This window comes from Balaenoptera borealis (genome assembly GCF_965194805.1).
Source record: "Balaenoptera borealis genome assembly, chromosome: 2".
NCBI classification, from domain to species: Eukaryota; Metazoa; Chordata; class Mammalia; order Artiodactyla; family Balaenopteridae; genus Balaenoptera; species Balaenoptera borealis.
The window spans coordinates 6204854-6225118 of NC_138867.1; positions in this window are offsets into that span (position 1 = coordinate 6204854).

Genomic DNA, 20265 nt, shown 5'->3' on the forward strand with positions numbered 1-20265 from the left:
TAGATTTGTCCTTTTTATTTATTTATTTGGTTGTGCCCGGTCTTAGTTGCTGCAGGTGGGCTCCTTAGTTGCGGCTCACGGGTTCCTTAGTTGTGACTCGTCAGCTCCTTAGTTGCAGCATGCAAGCTCCTAGTTACGGCATGCATGTGGAATCTAGTTCCCTGACCAGGGATCGAACCTGGACCCCCTGCATTGGGAGCGCAGAGTCTTACGCACTGCGCCACCAGGGAAGTCTCAGATTTATCCTTTGTCTTGATGTACATTTGGGTTGTTTCCAGTTTGGGGCTGTTTTAAAGCTGCTAGTAACATTCTTGCATTCATCTCTAATTTTTAGCAAACAGTGTTAACTTGGATTTGTTTCATTAGAACTTGAAAAGCTGGTCTGGACATTTAGGAAGATTGTACAGGAAATGAGCCCACAGGAATTCTGTTTGGTTTTGATGCAAAATGCAGAATGAAGCATGATCATTGCATTCAGATTTAATTGAGCTACTTGGTTTTTGTTGTACTACTAAAAAGTGGACGAATGGAGTTGGTACGGAGCAAGGAGTAACTGTGGCGTTGCTGTGGCTTATTCCCACTCCTCTGGACCTGGGAGATGAACGGGTTGGAGCCAGAAGTGACACGCAAGATGGGGCGAAGGCAGAAGATAAATTCCACCGCTGGAACACGCGTGGATTATGTATGTGTATCCCACAGTGCATGAGGGCAACCCCACAGCTCTGAATATGCTTCCTGCTCGAGCTAAATTTTGCCTTTTGAAAAATAAAATGAGTGTTTAAAGATGAATTTTGAAAACCATATAGTTAAAGCTAATGACTATATTTTCTAGAAGTTTTCCAGGTTTATGGTTGCATTGGGAAAAGTGGAGAGACCTTTACTCTATAATCCTCAGTCACTTATTTAACAAAGGAAGTGTGTGGAAACCTTGTTAGATGCAAGAGTGAAGCTCAGTTTGTCATGGCCCTCCTTCGCCAACTGCTGGGGGCACTACTGCATGAAGTGTTCTTTTTTTTTTTTAATTGAAGTATGGTTGATTTACAATGTTTCAGGTATACAGCAAAGTGACTCAGTTACATATATATATACATATATATATATATGTATATATATATATATATATATATATATATATATTCTTTTATAGATTCTTTTCCATTAGAGGTTATTACAAGATATTGAGTATAGTTCCCCGTGCTATATAGTAGGTCCTTATAAAATAGATAAATATATCTATTTTATATTTAGGAGTGTGTATATTTTAATTCCAAACTCCTAATTTATCCCTCCCCTACCTTTCCCCTTTGGTAACCGTAAGTTTGTTTTCTGTGTTTATGAGTCTATTTCTGTTTTATAAATAAGTTCATTTGTATCATTTTTTTAGATTGCACATATAAGTGATATTATGTGATATTTGTCTTTGTCTGACTTACTTCACTCAGTATGACAAATTCTAGGTCCATCCATGTTGCTGCAAATGGCATTATTTCATTCTTTTTTATGGCTGAGTAGTATTCCATTGTATATATGTACTACATCTTCTTTATCCATTCATCTGTTGACGGACATTTAGGTTGTTTCCATGCCTCAGCTTTTGTAGCATGCAGTGTTCTTTGTTTCTAATGGTCTCAATGATCCTTCAATAAGGATTCAGCAATCAATAATCCTTCCCTTTCATTGAAATTTAAATCATCAGATTGTCTCTGTGTTGGTCTGATTGATGGCTTTTCCAGTGCAGAGGGTGCTAGATTGGATTCCTTCAGGGTCGAGTTCATTGAGACTCACCCAGGGAGCTGCCCCTAGTTGTCCCACTTGGCCTCCCACAGAGCTTGGCTCTGCTGTTGCCTGAGCTGCCATATTCATAATGAGGTCCCTAGGTGTTTTGTTTTCTCTTTGGAATCCTCTTTATCACTTTTTGGTGTCATGTTGGCCTCATAAAACAAGTTGAGGAGATTTCCACTTTTGTCTATGGTCTGGAACAGTTAGATAACATTGGAATTCTTTTTTTTTCTTTTCAAAATAACAGCTTTATTGAGATATAATTCACATACCATAAAATCCCCCCATTTTAAAGTATACAATTTAGTGATTTTTTCCCCCCTAGGATTGTAGTACATTTTTTTTTTCAGTTACACATATACATGTATCTATTCTTTTTCAAATTCTTTTCCCATTTAGGTTGTTACATAATACTGAGCAGAGTTTCCTGTGCTATACAGTAGGTCCTTGTTGGTTATCTATTTAAAATATAGCAGTGTGTACATGTCAGTCCCAAAATCCCTAGCTATTCTCCCCCTCCACCACACCCTTCTCCCCTGGTAACCATAAGTTCGTCCTCTACATCTGAGAGTCTGTTTCCGTTTTGTAGATAAGTTCATTTGTATCTTTTTTTTTAGATTCAGCATATCAGTTATATCATACGATATTTCTTTCTCTGACTTACTTCATTCAGTATGACAATCTCTAGGCCCATCCATGTTGCTGCAAATTCTTTGTTGTGTTTGGATAACATAGAAATCCCTTCCCCAGAGGCCCACACCGCTCCCTCTGTCACTTCGTTTAGCTAGCAGATGGGTGTCAACGTGCAAATGGTCCTGGAAAGCTGATGCGACTAGCACTTCCTCTAGCATCTGTGCCCCCCGTGATGTCTGCCTTCCTTCTAGCCTTTACAACCATCTGCTACGGTGTGCATCCATTTCTTCCTGCCCTGTTTTCTCTGAGTGTATTCTAAATGATACAAGACAAAGGATTTAATTTTGCTTATTGCTCTATCTCTAGTGTCTAGAATAGAAGTGGCATATGGCAGGAGTTTAATAAATATTTGTTTGAGTGATTGAATTCAGCTGTAAAACCATCAGGCTCTAGTCACTTTTTTTTTTTCATTATAGAACTTTTATAGACTATTTAACAATTGTAATTCTTCCTGGGTAAATTTTTATTTTTATATTTGACCAGAAGAGCATCCATTTCCTCCAGTGTTAAAATTTATTGATGCAGCATTGCATCAGGCATTCTCTTGTTTCTTTAAATCTCTTCTTTATCTATGGGGATGACTTCTTTTTTTATATCTAATCTTGCATTTTTTAAAATTAATAAGCCAGTCCTTGTATATCTGGGATGCTTTGCAAATCTTTACAAGTAAACTACTTTTCTCTTTAAAGTGATATTACCTGAGTTTTCTTTTCATGTGTAAGATCTAAACCCTCCTCAATTTTGGTTCCTGGTTTGATCTCCTGATGATCCTACTTTCCCACCCTATGGCCCAAGTACCAAATCGTCAGTCTATGCAATTCAAGACTAACCTCTTTAGAAAACTTTCCCAACTCCACCAGGGCAGAGACCAATTTTTGTTCACCCTCTCGGTCCATAATATCCCAGGCAACCCTGGGTGGATGTGTCAGGCAGTTCACTCGATGTACCTTATGACCCCATCCTTCATACCCCATAGAACAATGGGTGAAATCTAACCCAACAGGCACAGCCCTTGCTTCCAATTAGATTCTTTCTGTCAGGAATTTGACCTAAGTTGCACAGAAACCATACATCAGCTGGAGCCATCCCAAACGTTGGCAGTACACTCAGGCAGCTTGGAAGAGAAGCAGGCTTCATGTATTAGAAGAGACACTAAGAGAAAAAAGGGCATATCTGCAGTTTGTGACCTCCTCTAACTGGACAGAGACCAAGGCCCTGATGACGCTGGTCCAATTCTGGAGCCCGAGCAGGACCCTGCACCCCAGAGTGTGGAGGAGCTATTCAGGCCCTGTTCGTGCACGTACTGTGCTTGTTTTGCTACTGTCATTGATGGAGATTTTCAGCAACTACTGGACACTGCTGACTTGCATTAGTGCCTTTAGCACGTCATACCTCTTCCCGTCTCAGTTTCCTTATTCATGTGTTAGAGCTGATAACACCTCTCTTAGAAATGAGACCGTGAATGTGACTTATAAAGTGCAAAGGGCTCTACAAATGCACGTTATTATTATTTAAGTAAGCAATCAACCAATCCATCCATTCATCCATCAGTCTTGACCTAGGCCCTCTCCCATCTCTTTGTGTGAGTGTACTTTAGTATGGTTTTTTCAGAAAGGCAATCTGGCAGTATGATCAAGAGTCTTTAAAATACAGAGAGCAGCCAAGATAGCAGAGTAGGAAGACACAGAAAAACCCGAACTTTCTGGTCAACCCAATATATATATATATATATTGGGTAGGACCTGGATGGACCTGGAGGGTATTATGCTAAGTGAAATAAATCAGACAGAGAAAGACAAATACTGTATGATTTAACTTATGTGTGGAATCTAAAAAACAAACAAATGAACAAACACAGCAAAACAGAAACAGAGTTATAGATACAGAGGACAAACAGGTGGTTGTCAGAGGGGAGGGCAATGGGGAGAGGAAAGTAATAAGTGAGGGAGATTAAGAGGTACTAAGTCCCAGCTGCAAAATAAATGAGTCATGGGGATAAAATGTACAGTGTGGGGAATACAGTCAAGAACTATGTAATATCTTTGTATGGTGACAGATGGTAACTAGAATTATCATGTTGATCATTTTGAAATGCATAGAGATACCAAATCACTATGTTGTAGAACAGGAACTAACATAGTGTTGTAGGTCAGTTATACTTCAAAAACAAGCAAACAAACTCACAGAAAAAAAGACCAGATTTGTGGTTACCAGTGGCAGAGCGTGGAGGAAGGAGGAATTGGATGAAGGCAGTCAAAGGGTACAAACTTCCAGATAAATAAGTACTAGGAATGTAACATACAACTTGATAAATAAAATTAACACTGCTGTAAATATGCATATGTTATATATAAAATAAATATATATTTTAAAATTTCTTTATTTTTGTATCTATACAATATACATATTTAATATACATCCATAATTTTAATTTATTCTTCTGTTAGAATTGGTTGTATTTTCTGAGAAATTTGATGTCATACAAACTGTCAAATTTTTTGGAGTAAATTTGTTCATAATATCTTTTTTTTTTTTTTTTTAATTAATTAATTAATTTATTTATTTATGGCTGTGTTGAGTCTTCGTTTCTGTGCGAGGGCTTTCTCTAGTTGTGGCAAGCGGGGGCCACTCTTCATCGCAGTGCGCGGGCCTCTCACTATCGCGGCCTCTCTTGTTGAGGAGCACAGGCTCCAGACGCGCAGGCTCAGCAATTGTGGCTCACGGGCCTAGTCGCTCCGCGGCATGTGGGATCTTCCCAGACCAGGGCTCGAACCCGTGTCCCCTGCATTGGCAGGCAGATTCTCAACCACTGCGCCACCAGGGAAGCCCCATAATATCTTTTTAATGTTAGTAGGATCTATAGTTTTAGCTCATTTTTTCTTATTTGGCCATTTGTATTTCATTCTTGTTCTATTTTGCTGGGACTTATCATTTCAAAGAACTAACGGTTGGCTTTGTTGATATTTTAATTGGATTAAAAAATTTTTATTGAAGCTCTGCCCTTAGCTTTATTACTACCTTCCTTCTTAAGTGAGATTTGATTTTTCTTTCTAGGTTCTTGAGATGGAAACTTAAATCTTTGACTTTTCAGCTTGCCTTCTTCTAATACATGCATTTAAGGTTATAAGTCCCCTCCCTCCTTTTTGCTTTTATCATTTCTTTTGAGAAGTTGCTATTAGTCTTATCTTGACTTGTTTGAAGGTAATGTGTTATTTCTTTGGTTGCTTTTAAGATTCTCTTTCTGTCTTTGATTTTCAGCAGTCTGACATTGATAATGTGCCTACATGTAGTTTTATTTATATTTGTTTAGCTCAAAGTTTGCTGAACTTCTTGAACATGTGGGTTGATGTCTTTCATCAGTTTGGGCCATTCTCAGTCATTATCTCTTTGAATATTGCTTCTGTCTCATTTTCCCTCCTCTCTTTCTGGTTATTCAATTATATTAATTTAGGTCTTTTGAATATGTTACACCTATCTCTCAAGTTTTAAAATAAATTTTCTTACTTTTTGATCTCTATCCTTCAATTTGCATATTTTTTATTTAACACCTTTCAGTTCATTAATTCTGTGTGTTTTCTGTGTGCAATCTGTTGTAAAAACTATTAATTGTATTCTTAACTTTGGATTTTGTATTTTTCAGTTCTGCCATACCCATTATTTGAAAAAACAAATTCCAGTTCTCAGTTGCAAATTCCTATCATTTCATGTATGTTGCCTCTCATTTCCTCTGTTTTCTTGTACATATTAATCATACTTATTTTTAAAGTAACTGTCTGCTATTGTTACTGAACCAAACTTGGGTCTGCTTGCCCACACACAGTAAAGCCAATCTCCTGACACCGGGTTGTGGTGAAGGAAAGTGCAGCGTTTATTGCAGGCACCAGGCAAGGAGTCCAGGGCAGCTAGTGCTTAAAAGATCCTGAAGGCTTTCAGTGAAAGGTTTTTAAAGATAAGATGAGGGAGAGGGGGTTGCTAGGTGTGTGATCAGCTTGTGAACATTCTCCTGATTGGCTGGTGCTGAGGTAATTGGGAGTCAACATCATCAACCTTCTGGTTCCAACTGGTCTGGGGTCTAGGTGTCTGTGGACAGCAGACAGTTAACTTCCTCCACCTGGTGGGGGTTTCAATATCTGCAAAACAGCTCAAAGGACATGGCTCAGGATATTATCTATAGTCCTTGAGGAGGAACTAGAGGTCCTTGACTTTGTTTAATGGCTAAACTATTATTTTGTCTTATTTGACTGTTTTCCCTTCTTTCTGCATTTTCTCACTTCTCTGATTAAATTTACTCTTTGGAACTCAGGGAAGGCCTAGGAGGCTACAGTTTTCTACAAACAAGAGGCGGGTGGAGGACACGGGGGCAGGGGTAGTCTGTTCTGGGAAGGCCCATAGGGTCCCGTTCTGTTACACTATCTCCAGTATCTGGGTCAACCGTGAATCTAATGCTGTTGATTTTTTACTGTTTAGCATATGGTCTTATCTTTTCATACACCTCGTGATTTTTCTGTAAGCTGGATATTGTATCTAAAATACTGTGAAAGTAGATTGAGAGAGGAGGTCAGTTTCCAAACTCTAATCAGAGATTGAGCTGTGAGGGGGTCAGGAGTCCAGAGAGCTGAACTTAAGCCTCTCAAGGGCAAAGCTGAGTCACCCACAGTCTGTCAGAACTGAGGAAACAAGGATTTTCCAACCTCTCACAGAGGCAGATTGAGTCTGATCAATCATAACTTGGCAACTGTCTTGATGGAGAGAATGGTTACGTGTGTGGTGCCCTCCAGTCTCTAATTTTGTCCCGCTTGAACATCAAAATCCTTGCTGATTTTTCTGTTTCCCAGCAGCCGGTTTTTGCCAGTGGCTGAACCTTGATTCTCAGCCTAGAGGCAACACCAAAATTTGACAAGTAGCTAGACTTCCTGCTGTCAATTCACCATAGGCTTTCATCTTCTGTCTGTTTTCTTTTCAAACCCCTTCCCTCAGGAGATCTTTGATCTTAATCACCTCAATATTCATGGCAATTTTATTCTCCTTTTCAAAAACTTTCTGCCTAGCTTTTTAGGGTCCACCCCCCGACCACTCAGCCAAAAAGGTGAGCAAGCGTCTTGTGGATGAAATCAGCTATGCATTTCAGACCCCTCACCTGTAGTATGATTTATCACCTTAGCCCTACACCACCACCAACAGCATTTCTCTTTCTCTTTCCCCAGCAACATCCTCTACCTGGCCCACGTCTGATCATCAGACTTCTATCTAGACCTGGAAGATGCTTCCAGGGAAAAGTGGGTATCAATCATCCACTTTTGTCTCTCTGGAATTTTAGTTCATTTAGTCCTTATTAATTCCACGGCTCTCCAATGCTTTAAAATGATTTTTGTAATTTATCCCTTAAAAAAAGTTTTGAGAGCAGGAGCATTGGCTGTGACCTACCATATCCTCATTAGAAGTGGAAGTTCAGGGCGCAAGTTTTGACTTTCTTTTCCATAGTTTGATGACTTGATTACAGATCAGCATACTCTATACTCTGCATTATTCATGGGACTCCATACTTTTACTTGTAAAACTATTGCATTGGAGGCATTTTCAGTGGTCACAGGCTAGGATTTTCTTTGTGAAGTTGAGTAGTCCTTAAAAGACTGGAACCTTTGAAACTAACTTTATCAGAATTATGACATCATTCTTAACTTTTGGACCTTATAGCTCAAATTGGGGCCTGATTTCTTAAAGATTCTCCACTTCATTGTAAAGTCATGTCGGGGTCGTGCCCTTTGATTACTGCTGTTCCTGGGGTTTTTACCTTTTGAAGTTTTTCCTTTTAAGGCATGAAGATGGAGGAGAGATTTGACTAGGGTTTTGGGCTTTTGGTTTGTGTAATTTATGAAGATTGGGGGAGTAAGTGTAAGCCTAGGGAATGTAGAGACGGAGTTAGATCCAGTCTGCGCAAACTTTTCATGTCGATTCAAGCAGAGTTCACTTTTCCTCTTTTCCTCTACAGGCTGGCTATTCACTGAGCAACCTTCATTGCCACTCTTCATTTTGGAATCAATTAGATATTTTTTTCAATTACACTTCAAGAAGAACTGATTTCACCACCTGGGTTACAGGCTTAAGCAACTGAAATCTTATTGGATTATTTTATAATCCAGAAAAGCATGTAGACTCATCTTTTCAGTAATGTTGTCAGTGAAGAAGCGGAAACTTCAGGGAAGGTTCTCTTAGGGTGTAAAAGAAGGAGCCAGCTGCAGTGGGACCAAGTCTATATGATAGTATGTGGTGACTACTACAAGGTATCGAGAAGTGGCTTGAGTTCTGGAAACGAGGGCTACACAGTTCCTCTGAGAGGGAAGGGAAAGAGGCAGGACTGATGCTCATGGAATGCCATTCCCCGTGACCAGAGGGCAGGAGTGGGGAGCCGAGGGAGTTCCGTGGGCTGAGACTGTGTGTCTGTTCTTCGCACATGCCATCCAACTAGACAGAAATTATTCCTCTACTTCTATCTTTCACATGTGGCTTGGAGCAACTGACCCTGCGTCATAATATCTCCCGATTCCCCAGTTGGCAGACATCCCTCTCACTTTTTCACTCCTAAAGCACATGGCATTATTTATGTATCACACTACTTGTCACTGTACTCAGGGGTGAAAATCCTATCTATCTACTTGGTGGTAGAGCGTCAGTAGGGTAGTATTTTCTAGTTGTTGTAAGAATGAGCTCTAGATTCAGATTTCCTGGGTACAAATCCCTGCCTCTGCTCTCAATAACTGGTATTTAGGACAAGGTAAATTTTCCCATCTGTAAAGTGAGCCAGATCTTGGTAACAACTTCAATAAATTTTGTGAGGATTAAACAAGTCATTATGTAATTAATTAATATGTACAAAGCATTTAGAATACACTGAGTACTCAATAATGCTAGCTGCTACTTTTCTTACTACTTCCCTTGAATTAATATACACAGAGCATTGAGAATACATTTCCCTTTAAATAAATGTTATTTTTCTTACCTGATTGTCAGCTCTTTGGTAACAGAGATTGTGTCTCAGCAGCAGTGAAGGACACCACAGTAGCTGCCCTTACACTGGAGTGTTAATAAAGCCATGAAGAGCATCTTCGTAAAAGGGCCTCCAGGATCCCAGAGAAAATATCAAAGGGAATTTTGTAAATGATGGTTAGGCTTCCAGATTCACATGGATCTTACTCATGAACTGTGAGAGCCCAAGGTCTGCAGGTCTAAAGGGGTGTGTGTGCTCACTTACAGACTCTCCTGTTTAGAGTTTCCTGAAAGAACTGCAAGAACTACGATGCCCATGGAGGGGTGCCTGGAGGATTGAGGGAAGGGTGAGGAGCTTGCAGTCACAGTGAGGAACAGGATGGGAACAGGAAATAATGCAACTGCCATGGTACCCTGTGCCAGAACTGGCCTCTGAGGCTGGTAAGTGGAGGAAACACAGCCCCCCGTTTCACCTTCCACGGGACCCATCGCTGATGCTCAAAATGAAGTGGCTGAAAATATAAGTTCAATGACCTGAGGCTAAACTATTATTCAGGCTCTTAGGAGTCAGCCCTTCCCTGACTCCTGCAGCTGCGGAAAAGGCTTGCATGTCACTCGCCCCGTACAGAGGGTTGTCTCAGGCAGAAACCTGAGGGTGCTGGCAATGCCAGTGCAGATGGGAGGGCCTGGCTCTTTGCGTGACACTGGCAGCTCTGCCCTGTCGCAGCGTCAGCCACTGGACAGCTGTCCTCATGCCAAGGAAATGAGTTTACATAGTGAGGCAAATCAAATTGTAGAGAACAATGTGATTAGAGGAAATAAATTATCTTGCAGTCCCAGGATGTGATATATTCATGGTTCAGGACTTTTTAACGAAGAAATAATAATAATAAAATCCTTTAGAAAAACAAACTGACAAACATTTGTAAAATATTTATAAGATGCAGGGCCTTTTGATATACAAGAATTTATTAACTAATTTTTTATTCCACGAAGGACTATTTTTGTAATCAATGACATTGTTCTGGAGAAATAACATAAATTGGTGAAGATTTAAAAAAACACAAGACAGCCAAGACTTTAATTATTGTGACAATTATATTTCAGGCAGGAAAATTATGCAAAGCTATTTGCACTTTTAATATTTTACCAGCTTTTTTTTTTTGTTTCACATTGATGACAAGGGTGAACTCATTCAACCTAGCAAATAAAGAAAAAAAATCTGGGAAGGAATCTGGCTAAGCTAAAATTGCTTGATCTCTAATTCTTTTGCGATGTGAACCCTCAGTAATGCAGATTTATATCACCCAATGAGTAAACATCCTGATTTGTAGAATGTTTAAAAATAAATGGTGTTTATTTCTCTTTGTCCAACTTTGCTGTGTAATTACTGCAATTTCTGAGCAAGTTACTTGATCAGAGACATTGGCAAAAGGGAGAGAACAGAGTAGAGAAACCAAGGGATAGTGGGTGATTATAAACCTTTTGCAAAAGGAACAGTTGAAGAAATGGGGTTCTTTACATAAAGAGTGGACCACTGGGTGGGGACTCATGGGCCAGCCCTCCAATGTATGAGAGTTTCAACGTCTCCCATCTCTCACTGTGCTCTTCCTGGGAGGAGCTCTTGGCCAGATGGATGAGAGAATAGCGCATACAAGTCATGTTATGGAATGTAATCAAAACTACCAAGAAACATGTGTGTCATGTGGCTGCTTTATCCTAAAGAGACATAAAGCCTCAGTTTTCCATAGGACCTGACACGTCTGTCCTTGGGATGGACATCGAGGTCCCCTAAGAGATCTCACAGTGGTCTACAAAGGGGGCCACACCAAGATGGATTTAGGAGTTTCTGTAGCTCATCCAGCCTCAAGCCATGGAGGGAGGTGCCTTGTGCCTTCTTGCAGGCACCCCAGCCTCTAGGAGTGATTCCTTTGGAGTCTCCCTTGCTTTTCCTTAGATGGGGATGTGGAGAAGAAAGGCACATCCCTCCACATTGGACCACCAATTGCTCTCCTGGTTTTCTTCAATCCTCTGTGCACTTCTAGTCTTCTCTTACCTATGCTGGGGATGACTGTAGGGGCATGATACTGACCTGCAGGGGTGCATTTGTTATTTTTCTGCAAGTTGGTCGCAGATGTGTTCATGCCTCTCTTTAGCAAGTAGGTGTATTTACTGCTTCTTGTCCCAAGCTCTGTGGCTTTAGGCAAAATTCTTAGAGACTAGGAAATGGCCCATTTAACACCCTGCTACATTAGGCTCTAACTGGCCAATGCACTGCTCAGTATGGCGATTGGTTTATTTGTGTGAGTTAACAGAAGTGAGAGTCACTGAACTCAGTGAGGTGTGGTTCAAGCTCTACTGAGTCTCGAGGTCTAGCAGGTGGTCCCCTAGTGGGATGTTGCTTTGTTCTTAGGACTTTTAGAGACAGTTGTTGTGGAATTCACCTACTGGGTGGATACTGGGTTTGCTGATCTCAAGAGCTTTTTTATTGATCTTCTGGGTCTCTGACTAAGCAAAGAGCTGTCTGTCCTCAGTGGTGATCCTTGTTCTTTGACACACGTGGAGGTTTTCTTGGTCAGTTATTACCTATGATTGATTATTGTAAAAGTGTGCTTGAGAAAAAAGTGTTTTAAAAATTGGGAGATATAGAACTTTGTATTTGTCCATTAGAACAAACTTCTTAATCATACTGTTCAGCTATTCTTGCTGAAATTTTTTGCCTGATTGATGACCAATAATTGCAATATCAATCTAATATGATGGTGAAGTTATCAACTTCTTTCTGTGGCTTTAACACATTTTGCTACATTTTGTGAGTATTTTTTAGGTATGTACATTTAACAAAATTGTTATATTATTTGAATAAATTGAATCTGTTTTATTAATGTTGTGATCAGGGCTGTCTCCCTAATGCTCTATTTTGTCTCAGTGTCTCTTATCTAGCATGATTACAGCGATATTAGCTTTCTTTTTTGTTGGTAGGCATTTATGTCTTTCATCCTTCTTTTCTACATTGAACCATAAAAAATTGGAAATATCTATCAGTTTCATATGGTTTAACCAATGCTGTCAAACTTTACACGTCTCTATGCTTTAGGTGGGTCTTCTGTATATGTAGAGCATCTATGTGGACCTTAGTTTTTATCCCTTCTTTCAACCTTTACCTTTAAACTATGAGTTTAATCCATTTACATTTACTATAACCTTGGTATATTTGGACCCACTTCTACCCTCTTGATATATTATTTCTGCTTGTTTTACCTTTCTACATTTTTAATTGATATTTTTATTTCATCAATAATGAGACTAGAACTCTTGTATTTCCACACATTCACTGGTCTCATCCTCTTACAAACGCTGCCATCATGATGTCCTCTATTTCAGTGCTGGCTGATGGAACTTTCTGTGGCAACGGAAATGTTCTATATCTAGGATGTCCAATAGGGTAGCAGCAGCTATACTGGGCCTCTGAATGGCAACATCTCTAAGATCTTGTAAACCTGGTGATATTCTTATTTGAATGATGGTTTAACTGTATGCAACAATCTAAGCTATTCAATGTTTTGAAAACACTGATCCATTTTTTCCTTATATCCAATGTTACTATTGAAAAATCTAATGTTGACCGAGTTCTTGATCCTTTGTATATGATCTGTTCTTTATCTCTGGAAGCTTTAAAAATTTTCTTTTTGTCTGATATTTTGAAATTTCATTAAATGTGTTTAAATTATTCTCCTCTTTTGGCCCTTTCAATATCAATTTTTTTTATTTCTGGAAAATTTGTATTTCATTTTTTCAAATTTTACTAGTTTCATTTTAATTTTTCTCTCCCCTCCCCTGGGGGTCCTTTTATTTGAATTTAGTGCATCTATTTCTTTTCTTCATATCACTTTTATTTTTTCCTGCACTTTCTAATTCTTTGTCATTTCTTTCTTCTTTCTGGAATTGATATTCCAGTTTGCTATGTTATTCCTCAGCTTCATATTTATTGTATCTGTTATTATTATCTGTTCATTATATCTATTATTTATCCTATTCCATCCATTCTCTATTTCAACTGTCATATTTTTCACACCAAATGTTTCTGTTTGTTTTCTATAATATTTTCTTTTTATTTCATATTGCTAATATCTCTTTTCAAATGTTTATTAGTTTAATTGTAAATCCTTGGTCTAATATTTCTGCTTCAGATGGAATCTGTCATCTAGTAAGTTTTTTTTTTTTTTTTTTGCAAAGGATATGCCCCTCAACGGTCTTGCTTTTTTTCCCTTTTTATCCTGAAGTGCATTTTTCTCTGGGATGTCAGCTACTCTCTCAGCCAAGCAGATGGAGGAGGCCCGACTCCATTGCCTCAGCCCAAGTGAGCTGGAAGCATGGGGGTAGATAAACCTTATGGACAAGAACCTGGCACCAGAAAACACAGTCATGCCCCCACCCCACAGGACCACGCGTCAGCTCAGGCCTTCACCTCCTGCCCTACTGCGAGAGGCGGCATTAGGGAGAGGCGCTCTTAGATTAGAATTTACCAGCCCTGGGGAGATGGGCAAGCTACTGCCTGAAGTTTGTCAGTCTCAGCTCCTCGTACGTACAGAGCATCTGGACCTCCCTGAATTTCCTCCTGTGGCCATCTGGACCAGAGATCAGAGTTGCCCAGTTATGGCTCCTCTTCTATTTTTATCCTCCCACAGTGTGCCAGGCTGCCCCTGACACGGGTCAAATCCATCACCCCGTGTTCAAAACAAAGCTGTCCCCACCCCATTTCTTGATGTTTTATCCCCAGACTTCTCCAGCTTAATCTTGGCCAGGGCAGCCAGGGTCATGCCAGTTCAGCATTTGATAAGAACCAGAATCCTTCTATACAAAGAAAACATTTTAACAATTAAAGTCTCATTTGTTTGTATATAATTAAGGGCTACAAAGACTCTGTTCCCAAACAGATAAACATAGCTGGCACCAACCCAGACTCGAGCCTAATTCAAAATGTGAATAATTTGGATAGAGTTTGAGATGTTTTACAATATGTTATCTCTTTGAATGTTTATTTTTAACAAAAACTAAATGGCGTATTGGCCATGGTCAGTCTCAAGGTGATTTATATGGAATAGTATGAAACAGGTCTTCCCTTCAGATAAAGGTGGTGGGAAAATGTCTCTCCCTAGGACTCCGACAGTTAAGCTTATGGAACTGACTTTGAAATGCAATTAGTTAGCTTGGGTGTGGTTTTAGTTCCTGGTTGCCATTAGTTAAAGCTTAATTTGGGTCTGAAGCAAATAGTTCTTTTATCTATGAGATAATTAACAAAACGTGAATTTTGCAGGGCAAGAGGAAAGACTGTATTTCTGTTTCTAAATTTAAGCCTGGAGACAGTTAACTCAGGGAGATGATGAAGAACACGTGTAAGACAACTTCAAAGACTTCTGTGAGATCACCATTCAAAAAATCTATAACTTACTTAAGATCATAATGTTTACATTTGAAGATTTAAAAACTTAGAGAAAGTATGGAGGCATACACATCCATGGTTTAGCAATTGTTAATACTTGGGCACTTTTCCGTCATGTCATTGTTTTTATATTATGTATAAAATATACATATTATACATACATACATATTTTCTGTACTTAGAGCATTAAAAAATGGTCACATAGAATGTTATAAAGGTAACCATGGTTGTGAGTTCGGTGAATATTCTTCAGCGCTGCAAAGACAGACACAGAGCAAGGAGGCAAAGACCTAGGGGTCTGTCCATTTGTGGATGGATGTGTGTCTGTCTGCTTGTATTGAGACTGCATTGGTTTGGTAATCACCTAAGAACATACATCAGGTAACCTGGGAAGATTTTAACACGGGATTGTATAATCTCAGTGTTTGAAGGGCTTTGGGATCACTTAGTCTGACACTGTGGTTTCCAGATGGGGAAACTGAGGCGGGGAGGTGAAATGATGCTAAAAATGTTGTATTATTCCAGTAACACAACTTCGTTCCCTGAAAGTCACCTACTGAGTAAATTGAAAATTATAGCCATGGTTTGGGAAAACATTCTGATTCATGAGGACACCTTGAGAATGTGTTCTAAATGGGAGATTTGGAATAATTTATTTTTCTAAATAACGATGTTGAAACTGTTCTGTTGTGGCCTCGCAAATGCACAAGCCAGAGTCTAAAATCAGCCTGGGCTGGAGCCCCTCAGCATTCTCTCCAGGGAACTTTTGGGGATTTAAAGACATCAATTATTAGTAGGTGACAGCATGGCCTCCAGCAAACAGAGAGTTGCGTGCGGTAGTCAATTTTTGTGCATGTTTGATTAAGAAAGTTATTAAAAAAAACAAAACAAAAACAACTGTGGGATTTTCAGATGCTTCAGACGACAGCGTGCAGTGTTTCCCAAACTCACTTAATCTGAGTTCCGTTTCTTGTAGTACATTACAGGGTGGTGCCCCATAGAATCTAGGTTAGGAATGTCCTAAAGGTAAGAAGATGTCAGGAGGGGGATACTTCAGGCTTTAGATGAAAATTACCAAGTTGTATATAAAGTGCTTTATATGCAACAGAGCACTGAGTCTTCACAACAACTTTGCAAGGCAGATACCGGGTCACAGGGGAGGACAGAGAGGCACGGAGGTCCCTCAGGATTCGTCAGTGGGCTGCATCTACGGGGCTGTCAGCTCAGCTCCAGAGCCCAAGATGCTGAGCCCAGACCTCTGTGGAACTCCTGGGCTCCCAGGCCTGCCTGTTTCTGGGAGTCAGATCTACCCCACCCCATCCCTGCACCGTCACGCTCTGAGCTCTGGACTTTTGGCCTCATTTGAATCCCTCCAGTGAATTGTGCAGCCTCTTCCTCAGGGCCTTTGAACATGCTGTTCCCTCTTCCCTTTGTTCCCCGTTAACACCTATTCACCCTTCAGGGTTGAGCGCAATGTCACTTTCTTGGGATGCCTTTTCTGACCCATCAGACTAAGTTTTGTTCTTCTGTTGCCCACCACCATGTCACTTATCACCGGTCTTGTAAAGATGTGAATAGGGCCGTGGACTGATGCCCTTCCCCTCCCCCACGGACAGGCAGGAAGCAGGGCTAGTTTGCGGCATCCATGTACGTGTGTGGTGCTGAAAGCAGGGGATCAATTAATACAGCGAAGATGAGTCTCCCTTCCTACTGGTTAGTCTCTCAGATTTACAATAATGCAAGAGACTGGAAAATTCATTGGTTGACTGATGATGTGTTTGCCTTGTATCCTGGAATAGTTGAAGCATATTTAATGTTTATTATGGTTTGTGGTCTTAAAGTCTTTCTCTTCCAAATGGAGAATACACACACGTGACTTTATATTTCTCTGTTTTTAAATAACGAAAGCTATGTCCCAAAGTACAGCTCTCTTTGACCTTTACTGTTGACGGTATTTTTAGATATGAATTTTGGATCTGGCTCCTATATAGTAAGAAACAAAACACCATCACCGTCCTGTTAACAGAGCTGACAGAAAATACTTCTCTCTATTAACAACTTTCAAGAATGGCATTCTGAATAGAATGAAAGTTGTCACTTATTTCTAGCTTTATTTGCTATTATGAGATCTTTCTCTAAGGGTCAAGTTACTATTTTACATATTGCTCTGAGAAAATAGGAATGAACACGGCTGACCCCAACCTGCCGTGATTACGAGCAGTAACAAGGAAAACTGGTTGGAAAGCGCTTGGCGGATGCCAGATGTTACATAAATGCTAAATGATTAATTGCCACCGTTCACTCCCCATTGTGAACTCCCTCTGGCAATGGTAATTTTAAGATGGGAATTTTTCTTCATATGGTTTAAGGAAAGCTCAGAATCAAAATCTAGCTTACAAATGTCTTTTGTATTTGAAAAGTGTCTTCACAGGATAATATGGCAGGTTTTCTTTTCCTCCCACGTCTAAGGCAGAATGACAAGGTTATCAAGTGTCCCCGTTGTCTGTATGCTTTGAAGCTTTTGTCTGTCTGTCATTTCTGCAAAGATGGTCTCTCTCACTGCACGTCATGGCCAACCTTCAGGACCTAATGGAAAGTACACCTATGATGCCCAGCTGTCTGATGTCCGGACCTACCACTGCTTGTGTGCGTACCTAAGATTCCTAGGTGGGGTCCCCAAGAAGAGTGAGAGGCAGCACCGACCTGGGGGCGGGTGGAGATGGGCATCTTACACAACCCACCCCCGTGGAAGACGTTGTTTCTACTTTCAGACTTGCCAATCTTCTCCGTGTCTTGGAGATCAGACGCCTTCCCTCACCAATAAACCAGTGTGTGGCGCGTGAATCACTGACCTCAGGTATCAGCAACATCTACCTTTAATCCCAATCTGTTTACTCCTGTTCTTGGGTGCAGGTCATGTGTTTATAGCTCAAGGAGATGAGATGAGGTCCTTCTGAACCATCTTCAGTTGGTTGCTCCTGAAGACCTGGAACTCAGCACCACCCTTGGAAAAATGATGACTCTTTGGTTAGTGGATCCATTGTAACTGAGTGAGGACCTTAATGATAGTTGCCGTCTAGTAGAAAGATTAGCTGAAGAACCTTGGACTTCCAAGAACCTAGGAACTGCAAGAACCTTGGTTGGGCCTTGGGAATTTGAGATCAACATTGGGCTCATGCAGGCATACAGGTGTGTATACACTGTGTGCATATATATAATACATATGTGTTTAATGACCCTGTTGAAAATTTGCAGAGAGAACACCCAGATACAGAGAAACTATATAAATACGAATTAGCAATTTATTAAATTTGAAATGCTTTTAACTTTATTTCAATGGTTTCAATAAAAAAAAAATTATGTAGTTTTACTCTAACATTCTAGGTCACGATTAAAGTCTTGATCAAAAACTGTAATTTGTGTGCCCTGCCCCCGGGCACAGGTGTGCTGGAGCAGACTCCCACTGGTTCACCGGAGCCACAGTGAACGTCTCTTCCCAACGCCACGTTCAGCAACGTCAAGTCGGTAGCTTGAAATCGGCCATGGTAGCGGTATTGACAACATGGCAGTCAGCACACGCTGCACATCGATCAGCTCCTTTCACCTCCAGGAGAGCCCGTTGTTAAGCATTTACCAGCACACCACTGCTTCCGACTTCTGGTATTTGGAAGAGCCCGATTTCAGTATGGAGGTTATAACTTGCATATGTAAAAGCCTGAAGCCTCTTCAAGGAAAGTGGTCATGAAGGGTGATTAGGAGCACCTGCAGCGGAAGACACCCTTCTAACACCTGGGACACCTTGCCTGAGAGCCAGGGAGGCCACTGTCATAGGCTGTTCTTTGTCTGCTGCCCTAGCACTGTCATGCCAACCCTGCGATGATTGGAACATAAATACATGTTATCTTTTTTTTTTTTTTAAATATCCTCAAGGTTTTCATTTTATTTATTTATTTTTGGCTGCGTTGGGTCTTCGTTGCTGCGCACGGGCTTTCTCTAGTTGCGGCGAGCAGGGGCTACTCTTCGTTGTGGTGCGTGGGCTTCTCATTGTGGTGGCTTCTCTTGTTGCGGAGCACAGGCTCTAGGTGTGCGGGTTTCAGTAGTTGCGGCACACGGGCTCAGTAGTTGTGGCTTGCGGGCTCTGGAGCGCAGGCTCAGTAGTTGTGGCGCACGAGCTTAGTTGCTCCGCGGCATGTGGGATCATCCTGGACCAGGGCTCGAACCCGTGTCCCCTGCATTGGCAGGCGGATTCTCAACCACTGCGCCACTAGGGAAGTCCCAGTACATGTTATCTTGTGTTCCACAGCTCCTTTTTAGTGCCTGAATGACAATGTCAAAGCAATAATGTTTTAGTACCTGAAGGGAAGAGAGTTTTGCAAGTAAGACTCACTGATAACCCCGGATGCTTGTTTGAACATCACAGGAGCTGTGAAATGTAACTTTCCCTCTCATTTTGCAGTTGAGCTGCTGGTGTCTGCACAAGCTGTCTGATAAACGGAACAGAATGGACGTTTCTTCTACAGGCTCACGTCGAGGATGCAGCGACTATGTGAGAATGAATTTACCTGTAGGTATATGGGCACTTCTACTTTCCTGTGACACCAGAGTTTAGTAATACAAATGAAAGTTAATTTGTTTAAGAAGGAACCCTCTAATGAGCCTTAAAAGCATTTTTATAATGCACCCTTGAATATAGTTCCCTGTGCTATACAGTAGGTCCTTGTTGGTTATCTATTTTATATATAGTAATGTGTATATATTAATCCCAAGCTCCTAATTTATCCCTCCCCCCTTTTCCCCTTTGGTAATCATACATTTTTTACATCGAACATACTATACTCAATATTTTGTAATAACCTATAAGGGAAAAGAATCTGAAAAAGAATAGACACACATATATAGGTATAACTAAATCACTTTGCTGTACACCTGAAACTAACACAACATTGTAAATCAACTATACTCCAATGAAAACATAATGCACTCTTGACTGCATAGCCATTGTTTGCAGGGTTTTATTTTTTGTTATAGATTTACTGAATTATCATTTACATAACATGCAATTCACCCACTGTAAGTGTACAGTTCAATGATTTTTTTTAGTAATATACAGTTGTACAACCATCACCACAAAACAGTTTTAGAACCTTTTCATCACACCCTTGCTGTCCTTCCCCTGCCCTGGCTGGATACATTTGTAGATCCTGCACTCAGGAACCACCAGACAAGAAGTGGGAATCAGTTCTTTATTTCCAAATACATGCCTACCCTCCTGAGTTGTGTGTGCGTGTGTGTGTCTACAGAAGCTGCAAGAAGGAAGGAAATTAGAACTCATTTCATGTCTCATGTAAATTACCAGAAGATAAAAC